An 11655-nucleotide genomic window follows, 5' to 3' on the forward strand; every position below is an offset into this window, starting at 1 on the left:
GAAACCCTGGACCTCAGTCCTACAACCACAGAAACTGAATTCTGACAATACCATGTGGGTTTAGAAGTACCGGAAAGGAACACAGTCCAGCCCACACCTAAACTGTACCTTTAAGAGACCATGAGCAGAAGATGCGTCTAGGCCAGGCCCAGACTTCTGACTCACAGGAACTCTGTATTATCAACTAAATGTGTCTCTGCAAAATTCGTGTGTTGAAACCTAATCCCCAAAGTCATGGTGTTAGATGATGGGACCTTTGGAAGGTGATTAGAATTCGAGTTGAACCTTCACGAATGAGATTAGTGCCCTTATAAAAGAGACCCCCGTAGCTCTTTTGCTCTCTTTCTACCATGTGAGGACACAATAAGAGGGCAGCGGTCTGAACCTAGAAGATGATCCTCATCAAAACCCACCATGCTGGCACCTTGGTCTCAGACTTCCAGCCTCCAGAACTGTGAGAAATAAATTTCTGTTGTTTATAAGCCCCCAGTCCATGCTACTTTGTTTGAGCAGCATGAACAGACTAACATAATATCCTATCTAATAATAGACAAACAGGGTAATTGACTGTACCTTCGCTACGCTTCCCATTGGCTAATCAACGAGATATGCAAATTAAACACCAACAAAGATGGCGGTTAATTTGCATATGTAGGTGCGAAGCGGCAGAGCGAAGACTGAAGGCGGCTCCGGCTGGAGTAGCGAAGGCTTCGAAGGCGGCTCTGGCCAGAGCGAAGGCCTGGGTCCCCGGTGCCGAAGGAAAACCGGTGCAGGCAGCCAGGGGAAGGGAAGGCCTATTGCACGAATCTTTTCGTGCAACAGGCCTCTAGTCTATAATAATAAAAGCGTAATATGCTCATTAGACTGACGTCCTTCCCAACGAAGCTGGGGCTGCGAGGGAAGCCCGGGTCCCGGGTGCTGGAGGGAAGCCGATGCTGGCAGCCGGGGGAAGAAAGCATACTCTTGTACGAATTTCGTGCATTGGGCCTCTAGTGTGATAATAAATGTGTGTTGTTTCAAGCCACTAAGATTGTGGTAATTTGTTACACAGTAGTAAATAGCTATTACATACCCCTAAGACTTCTGAGCCAAGAGGAAGGAGCAGTTACCTGAACCCAAAGAGAGGGCAGCCTGAATAAAGCCAAGGACTGTGGTAGGCATAGCCAACCTACAATGGCCTGAGAGGGAGCGAAGGAGCTGGAGAATGGGGGCCCTGATCTTACCCTCTGTCCTCCCTCTGCTTCCATTAGTGAACCCAGACATAAGGCAGCAGGGAAGGGACCAATTGATATGGTGTCATTGGTCAGCTGCTTGGGGCACAGAGCAGGGTGGAGAAGGGTGGACAGCAAATTTCAAGGGGCAAATGGAATGAATACACATCCAGCACCAGGGGGAATAGTTTTCCTTCCTATTGTTACCTATGTAAATAGACAGCAAAAGGCAAAACAAGTGAGAGTTCCGGTTTGGGTTCCAATGATAGAATTAGTAAATAAAAGTATTCTAAGAACTAAAATAATTTAAATCCTGACTTATCATTATGATAATAAATGTAATTGGGAGTGGGTGGGGAGACCCTGTTTATATATTTGCACTGGTTTTAGAGTACTTGCTAAGCCATAGTTAAAAGGGGAAATAATTTACAGGGTGGAGCAAACGTAGGTTTACAGGTGTGAGTGCATGAAACACAGTCTATTCTTATTTATTAATTGTATTATTTTCTATACAAACAACTGTAACCTTACTTTTGCCCCACCCTGTATTCCACTATAGTATTTGCTTTTCCTTTTAACAATGTTGGCTCTTGTGTAGGATGCTTATGTTACTACTAGAGGCCTTGTGCATGAAATTTGTGCAGGGCGGGGGTTGTCACTCAGCCCAGCCTGCACCCTCTCCAATCTGGGACCCTTTGGGGGATGTCCGAAAACAGGCAGTCGGACATCCCTCTCACAATCCAGGACCACTGGCTCCTAACTGCTCGCCTGCCTGCCTGCCTGCCTGATCACCCCTAACTGCCTCTGCCTGCTTGCCTGATCGCCCCTAACTGCCTCTGCCTGCCAGCCTGATCGCCCCCAACTGCCCTCCCCTGCTGGCCTGATCACCCCTAACTGCCTCTGCCTCGGCCCCCGCTACCGTGACTTTGTCCGGAAGGAAGTCGGACATCCAGAAGATGTCCAGTCGACCCTGTCTAATTTTCATATTGCCATTTTATTAGTATAGATTTATTGATGTCACTTTATCCCATACTAGTGATGTTATGCAAATTGAGAGTAAGGTAAGTTTTTTTCTAAGTCTAATAAAGTGGCATCCTGGAAGAGATTCCTCTAATGAAGCTAATGATTTATAAAGGAAACAAAGGAGACCTAACTAACCGTTCTTAGAATACTTGAGAGACCCAAAACCTATCAGTCATTTATTTCCCCATTCTTTCCAGTGGGCTTGGTCCTGGCTTTTGTACTGTCGAGATCTTCTGCCAAAGTGATGCTCTGAGTCTCACAGCCCTTCATGGTTTGAGAAAACTCAGAGCGTTACACTTGGTAACTATCTCTCCACCTCCAACCCCTTGTCACATCTGGTCAGTTGGCCAAGCAGACAATTAAAGGCATTTGGGCCTTTGCACGAAGCTGTTGGATTTTTTTTAATTGGCTTGGAAGTGGGATAGGGGAGAGGGATTATTATTTCCTCACAAATGTGTTTCTTTAATCCAGGTCTTTAAAAATGATATTGTTATTCACATTCATTGTAGCCAAAGGAAAGAAAAGAAAGAGAAGTGTTCATTAATGACAAGGCCTCCCGATGGTCCCTAGCAAGTCTGTTTTCAAAGCAGGCTGCATCAGAATTGATCCAGCGGCAGTGTGCCCCCCGCCTCCCCCCCCCCCCCGCCCCCCGCTACATTTACTAGGACTTTTTAAATTTGCTTAATGATGAGTGGTCACACATGTCTTATAGGCAGCCCTCTCAAAGGCAAAGATGCTGCAACTTTTAGTTTGCAACTCCAGTTTCTACTTCATATCAGAGAAAAAGTGAAGGACGGTAGATAAGGACATCTGAGGTGGACCCTCGTAATTCCTGGTTAAGCAGCTTTCATCCCCATGGGTTTATGGGAAAATCAAATGTTCCTCTGAAAACATCATTCTTGCTTACCTTGCTCTCCTAGCCTTAAGACATTATTTACAGTAAAAGATGCCTCTCTCTGGGTTTGGTGTGGCTGACTTCTTCAACTGAAAAGTTCCTTTCTATAATCACTGAATAAAGGATCCAACATTTTCCATTACAGAAGAGACTGCATTTCAGGGCTCATATCAGATAGACTCCAGCAAGTAACCTTTAATAAGGAGAATACTGACTAGTACGTGCTGGAATGAACCAGGATACCTGCTGAGCAAGGATATACCTGCAGTACCTGCAGAGCAAGGCTGGCTACTTGGGTTGGAAATTAACCTCTTGTCCAACATTTTCTCCACACCCCAGTCAACCCTGAAGACCCTCCACTGACAGTGGAAAAGAACATGGCTAGATTTTAGAAACATCTCTCATGTCTTTTATTTCCAAAGCAGCCCTGTGATTGATCTAAGTCAATGAACTTTCAGATGGTCACGTCTCACTTAAAACTGATCTCATCATTGTATTTTTTTGTTTGAAAAACATTTTAATGAGTGAAAAGTATAAGCTGATGTTATGAATGAATACATTGCTCATCGATGAATCCTCACGTGATCTCCAGGACTGTGTATTAAGCATCATAAATATTTGCATATTTCTATTTAATATGTGTCCATTACATCATTCCCTCATTGGTGTTCAAAATACACATTTTGGAATGATGTTTCAGCTATTTAGCGCTGTGCAGAAGTAAGTTCCTATGGTTTGTTTGGGAAGATAGGTCTGTAATGGTGGTCTTGTGGGGCCTTCTGATGCTGACTCCAGAAATTCTGACCCTGTGCACTTGGGAACTACTGCTCTGGCCCAAGACTATTCAACTGATTGACACTTGATGAGGAAACTGCTAAATATACAGGCATAAAAAAATATTTGCTAACCAGGCTGCTTGGGGGTGTTAATGGCTTTGTGTGAGCTTTTTGAATTCCAAATTCATAACATTGTTTTAACCATTTGTCCCTCTGATAGTCTGAGATGGGAGAATCAGGAAGGCAGTCATAACTGACACAAGCAAACAGGAAAAGAAGCAATCCAGTATCACAGTGGCTTCTGAGAAAAACACAAAGCCAGACTTTCTGTTGGTCTCGCATCTGTTGGGGGTGTGGAAGTGTGTAGTTCAAACTATATGAGAAAGAGAAAATCATTTATGGCGAGATTAGGTAACATTTGCTACCAATTATTCTCTCCCTCCCACAGCCAAGTCCTGGATTCGACTCAGCAGAATAAAATAGAGAAATCTTTCACCAAGTTGGCTTTTATCTTAAGATGAGATTTCACTTAACATTTGGTATTTTGAACACAGCCTTCGACATGCCAGGGAGGAAAAGCAGCCTCATTTTGTTTGTTTTCTTGTGTTTCCATCTTGTTTGGTGTGTCAGTAACGCTGCGGCCTGTGACAGGCAGCTGATCACTAAGGAAACGCAGCCAAAAAGATCCCAGCCAACCCATGAACTTTAGTTCAAATGCTCATCTCTGACACAGACAATGCCATCCCTTGTGTGGGAGAAAAACACACACAACAAAAGACAAAATAGGGACAGAGCTTTGTATGGGCATGGTACTGACAATATGCCCTAAGATTCACTTTCTTATTAATGCAGGGTTTGTGTGACCACACCATGAAAGACAACTGTGTATTTATTGAAAACAGGGTCATAGTCACTGTTTGGTGTCCTGGAAAAACACAAGACCATCCCCCAAACAAAACTTTTTAAACTTAAGGCTCATTAAAGGATGTGAACTTAATCCTTAGATGAGAATACCCTTTTTAGAAAAATTTCATTGTTTATTCTAATGGTCTGGGCTTCTTCAACCCCCTGCGCACTTGACCTTGGTCACCCCTCCCCCCCCCCCGCCCCCACCACTTTCTTATTGAAACTCCTATTTTCCTTGGTTTTCTTGACATCTCCCTGAATGGATTCCCTTTGTCCCCTGACACTCTAAATGACAGTTACAAAATGTTTGTCTTCAAGCCCTCTTCTCTTATTTCTCAACACCATTTTTCCTATAGAGCTAATTCCCTTCCAACCTAAATAATTACAAAATCTCTGTTCCAAAACTTGTCTTGCATCCTGAGCTATGATCTCTCATTTCTGATCGTCTGAATATCTTGCTTCCACTGCAGAAAACACTTGGTTTATAACCTGACTTAAGTCCTGCCCTCCCACCTCCCAGTAAAAAGTATGGTCCTTCTGATTTTTGAAATTAAATTTTTGTTTTCATCAATGTTATACAGAATGAGTCAAACTGGCAGTGCCCTGCTCCCCCATTTCCTTCTCCCAAAAGGCAAATACTACCCATCTGTTTAGCTATTTCTTTCGGTATTTCCTCCTTATCACAAAAATAACCTGTCTGCATGTCTCCATTTTAGGCATTATCTCTCACCAACACCATACTGTTGCACTCTCTGTCCACACATCCTCCCAAAATAGTTAAATCACAATTTCTGGCTAGATCACTTTGCAATTCTTTTGACTATGCAACTCCATACTGAATGATGTAGTATTTTTTAAACTACTTTCCTTTCTTCTAAAGCTTTGTTTTCGCTGATGTTAATAATTGCCTTGTTTTTTTCATTCACTGGGTTGTCTATTTAATTATCATTAATCAAGCCCCCACCTCTTCACTGGAAGAGCAAATATCTCCCCATTGTGTTGGGACCACCAAGCATTTTATCAATTTATCTCATGGAGCATTCTGACCTGCCCTTCCCAGGCAGCTACCTCCAGGCCTGTCCCACATCTTAGAGTCTTCCTTCATCATCAACCTGGGGATTCTCTTCCCCTCTCTTGAATTGGGGTTTATTTCCTGGGTTCCCTAAATTCCTATTTCTTGGCAATTCTTTTCTTTTCTTAAAAATATATTTTATTGATTTTCTACAGAGAGGAATAGAGAGTTAGAAACATCAATGAGTGAGAAACATCGACCAGCTGCCTCCTGCACACCCCCTACTGGGGATGTGCCCGCAACCAAGGTACATGCCCTTGACCGGAATCTAACCTGGGACCCTTCAGTCCGCAGGCCGACGCTCTATCCACTGAGCCAAACTGGTTAGGGCTTGGCAATTATTTTATTTCTTTGGAGCATATTCTCCAGTAGATTCTTGATAAAGTGATACAGTTTGCAGAACTTTGCATACATGAAAGAGTATTTTATCTTCCCTACCTATTTTTTTGTTCTGGTATTCATTCATTCATTCTTGAGAACATCTTTTTCCTAGACAAAGTGGGTCAATTCTTGCTCTTTGGCCCCCTTCAGATCATAACAGTCCTTCTCCTAAAACATTCTTCTTTCAGACAGATTACTACACAGTGGGCAAGGTTGTAGTACAACTGTACTCACTTCGATTGAACTTGAGTAGTTTTCAGGTCTCCATAGCAATATATTTAGATCTCAATATGGGCTATTTCTACAAATGTCTACTTTCAATCATTGTTTATTTTTTGGAGACTTTGTCCTCACACTCTGTGGGTGAGAGCACCTAATCAGAACTTCCGGCATCCTGATGTTTGTCATTTTTCTACCTCCCAGGCTTGTTGGAAGAATCAGGGGAGGTGATGTACGAACCTGAGGATGCTTTGTCAATAGAAATGTGATGTAAAGATATAAGGTATTATTTTTGCAATACATCCTATTCTCTGTTTATAGTCCAACTTGAAAAAAGTTTGATAGATTAGAAAATAACCTTTAACCTGGAAAAAATCTATAATTTAACAGACCTTTAGACATCAATGTAATGTAAGCTGTCTTAGGTATATAAAAGAACAAGAGCTCAAGTTTTGTTAGTTTTCTTTTTCTCCCCCCCCCCTTTTTTTTACAGTGGGCTTAAGACTTTTATTTAAAAGTATCTGTTTTTCTCCCCTAATATTATTAATAAATCAAGCTCATTTGTGCTCAGTCCTATATAAAATATCCTATATAAAAATTATGTTTATTTTACAAATATAACTAATTTAAAATAGAACTGATGTAGACTGCAGATACCATAACATGCTATAAATTAGTTAATATTTAGTCTAGAAATTCATTGTATTCCTGAAGTCTATTAATTTTGGATTACCAGTCTCCAACATTCAAAAATGTTAAATACATTGCCTAAAGGCTGTTTTTATCTCCCTGTGTTTTGGTATCACCATTAATTATAAATCTTATCAATCAAGTTTGACTGTAATAGTATTTATGTACTTACATTTGGGAAAATACAAATATAAGCTTTCCCACACTATTATCCTTGAGTGCCCTTTGTCTGATTTAAGTCTAACATGTATTCATTTCACAGTTAGGTTTTTGCACTTTTAAACACCATTTGCAAAGTATAAATAATTCTAGTAAGTGTCAGCCTTCAGAATACAGAAAAGCTATAATTAAGAAATGCTCATTCATTCTTCTTAATATTATGGGGGCAAAAAAAACTCTTCTATTGTTAGATTTTGAGTTTTTCCTACTTTTAATTTTTAAAAAAAACTGTACATGTAATATTTCAACCCAATAGAATAGTCAGCTCTTTCCTCCCTTCTTTTCTCCTTCCCTCCTGCCTTCGCTGCCTCCATCCTCCTCTGTGTTCCCAGATTAGGTGATTCTAAAGGACAGAGCTGAAGTCCAGTTTGAGAAGTTGGTTTCTGGTGCAGAGTTGAGTGCATCTAGTTTTATAGGAGTAATGCTGGTTGGCAGGTGGGCATTTTCCCTTCCAAAGCTATTAGACCCAAGAGGGATGGGTCTATGGATCATGTATTCTTTGTTCTTAGCCAAGTGCCTGACACATAGTAGATGCTCAATCAAACGTTTTTTGAATCTGCATAACTGGACCATCAAAATTGGATTGTGATATTGTATTGCCTAACATCAATCAATACAACTCATTTTAAGTTCAAATCTGTAGGCTCACCTGGAGCTCAAACAAGGGGAGATAGGTCCTGGTCCATATGCTTTTGTACAGAACACTTACTTTATAGGAAACATGTAGAATTAAGGCTCATGGACAAAGTTGCAAGGTATACGCCATTCTATCCCCTCTTCCAGATTTTGCTGCCTATTTTGGTATTGTCTTCACCCCAGCTTTGCCTTGCACTGGGCCTGCCTAACCTACCTAACACTCTACCTGTCTCCTATCCCACAAGCCCAGAGTTGTATGTAATGAATATATTAAATAAATTCAATGTTCCCTTATCTTAATCAAACAAAGACAAGACAAAACCTCTTATTAAAGGATTATGCATAAAGAGCTCATATCACACATATCTATAAACTTTCACACCTATAAGCTAGAATCCAGATTAAAAAATAGAATATTAACCAGAAGCCCAGAAACCTCCTCTACTTATTGCCCAGGCCAAGGCTAACTTCTATTCTGACTTCCATCGGATTTGTCTTGTCTATTCTTTTCTACAAAATGTGCTAAAGTATTCATAACATAAAATTTACCATCTTAACCGTTTTTTAAATGTTAAATATATTCACATTTTTGTGAACCAATTTCTAGAACTCTTTTCATCTTGCAAAACTCAAAACTATCTACTCATTAAACAACAACTCCCAATTTCCCCTTCCCTCCAGTCCTTGGCAACCACAATTCTACTTTGTCTTTATAAATTTGTCTATTCTAGGTATCTTATATAAGTGAAATCATACGGTATTTGTCTTTTTCTGTGACTGGCTTGTATCATTTTATATTAGTTTGGGCTATCTTAAACTTCATTCATATATACAGAGTCATATACTCTGTGCCCTTTTGTGTCTTCTGATCAAAATAATGTTTTTAATATTTACCCATGATACTGCATGTTTCAATTCTGTGTCCTTTTTATTGTTGTATAGTATTCCATTGTATAATTATATGCCACTATTTATCCCCTCTCCCATTGGTGGATATTTGGGTTGTTTCCCATTTTGGGCTATTTATGAATGAAGATGAGATGCAGATTTGTATTTTTGTACTTATCTTTTGGCAGACATATTCATTTATTTCTCTTGGCGACCATGCCTGGGAGTGGAATATGGCATATGTTTAGGGTAATAGATATTGTCAAACAGTTTTCCATAGTGGAATGTGGGAGAATTCCAGTTGCCCTATAATCTTGCCATCACTTGGTGTTGTCACTCTTAATTTGAGTCTTTCTGAGGTATGTAGTGGTATCTTATGTAGTTTTAATTTGCATGTTTCTGATGAGTGATGATGGTGAGCACCTTTTCACATGCTAGCTGGACTTTTGATATCTTCTTTTGTGAGGTGCCTTCATAAGTGTTTGATGGTTTTGCCTGTTATTTTTTAATGAATTGCATTTTTCTTACTGATTCTAAATATAGACCCTTTGTCTCTTTGTGGTTTGTGGCTTGCATTTTCACTCTCTTAATGATGTCTTTGGATGAGCACAGTTCTTATTGTGAAAGAAGTCTCATTTACCATTCTTTTTTTATGTTAGAGCTTTTGTGTCTTAAGACCTTTATCTGTCCCCAGGTCATTTTCAGAAGTTTCATAATTTTATCTTTCACATTGAGTTCTAAGATCCATCTCAAATTTATTATTATTATTATTATTATTATTATTATTACTAGAGGCCTGGTGCACAACATTCATGCACTGGGGGAGGGGGTTCCTCAGCCCAACCTGCGCCCTCTCACAGTCTGGGACCTCCTCAGGGGATGACCAACTGCCGGCTTAGGCCTGCTCCCTAAGTTGGCAGTCAGACATCCCCCAAGGGGTCCTACACTGCTGTGGAAGTGGGAGAGGCTCCTGCCACCACCGCTGCGCTCACCAGCCATGCGCTTGGCTTCTGGCTGAGCAGCGCTCCCCCTGTGGGAGCGCACTGACCACCAGGGGGCAGCTCCTTCGTTGAGCGTCTTCCCCCTGGTGGTCAATCTGTGTCATAGCAACAGGTCATTCCTCTGTTTGGTCAATTTGCATATTAGCCTTTTATTATATAGGATTATTATTTTGTATAATGTTCCCCAGCATTTTAATTTTGGCCTAGGAGTGGTGAACTCTTTCTGTCTCCTTCAAATACCTTGGTACTCATTCTATTACTTTGTCTGAATGTGGTCATTTCAAGGTAAGCTAGGCAGAGAAGCTGTGGAGATGTTTTGGGGGAAGGAAAGCCTTTCTTCTCAAGTCACATCTCTGAAGCGTCCATGTTTGCAGCTTTGAATCTATGTCCAATTTTGTTCTATGGCAATTCTAACTTACAAGCATGATGCAAAATTATAACTTGTTTAAAAGTTAGGAAATTATCAGAAAGTAGATTCTTCCTTCCAAAGCAAAGATGCACCAAAATTAAACAGGCAAAGCAGACGTTACTTAAGTCTATAGCAACAAGCAGAGACAGACTGGGACTTAGTCTGAGCTTAGTCCCACTGCACTGGGGTGCAGCAGGGTTTTTAAAGGCTGGGTGAGCAAGGGGAAAAGTACTGGGGAATGTTACGCCCTCTGTGTTAGTTACTTGACTTTATCCAAAGGAAAAATAAATTCATATTTTTATGATAGGAGGTCGTTTTGCAACTTGGATCAAGACACCCACTGAAATTAGGCTCCTCATCTCCCACAGCAACTGGGAGATAGGCCCCTATCTTCTTTGATGATGACATTTCAAAGAGGTGGCTCCTAGACCCTTGAGAAAGACATTTTTGGTTATTAAACTGGCAAGAGGCTTAACAAATTACATCTCAGAGCAGGTAGAGAATAGGCAGTAATGAGTTTTCTAGAGAAGATGCTTTAAGTAAAAGGAGTTCAGGGCCTCCAGTGAGGAAGAAGCCTGTCTCAAGTGTAGCTGAGGGAATCCTTGCAGTTGTCTTGTTCACCTTCCTCTCTGAGACATTAATTAATAAGCTCACGTTGGAGTTGCCATCTGCTTCCTGGCCAACTACCTTATTTGTCTGCCTGTTGGTTGAACTTGGCAAGTGTGCCAGCTTGGCCAGGATGCCAGGGCTCTGAGTTGCTTTGGGGGCTGATGGGGTTCTCAGGGCTTCAGAAGGGGAAGTGTGGCTGCTAGTTGCTGCCACATTCTGGTGTGAGTCTGACACCTGCTTCCTTCTGTGCGGAAGAGAGAACCTCTGACCCTCTTTGGTTCAGAGCTAGACGCCATTGGCCAGATATGTTTTCCTGGAGTGAGGACTGGAGGCCTTGTGGGTGGCACTGTGGAGTCTTCAAAGCTCTACTATGTACCTCACCTGGGCCTTTCACGGAGCCACATCCATGGGCATCTCAGGAGCATAGCCAAGGCTTGGCACTTGGTCATCTTTTCCTGTTTTAGCTCCATATCCTGAACGCACTTGCCTCCAACACCCACTTGCCTTCAATACCCACTCGCCTCCCACACCTGCACCCTCCTACACCCACCCTCCCACACCCCTTCAAAACCTACCCCTTCCATCTCCCACACCCCTCTGACACCCACTCCGCTCTGACACCCACTCCCCTCTGACACCCACTCCCCTCCATCAACCACTCCCCTCCGACACCCACTCGTCTCTGAGACCGACTCCACTCGGACATCGACTTCCCTCTAA

This window comes from Myotis lucifugus, unplaced genomic scaffold (genome assembly GCF_000147115.1).
Source record: "Myotis lucifugus unplaced genomic scaffold, Myoluc2.0 scaffold_36, whole genome shotgun sequence".
In the NCBI taxonomy this organism is placed as follows: Eukaryota; Metazoa; Chordata; class Mammalia; order Chiroptera; family Vespertilionidae; genus Myotis; species Myotis lucifugus.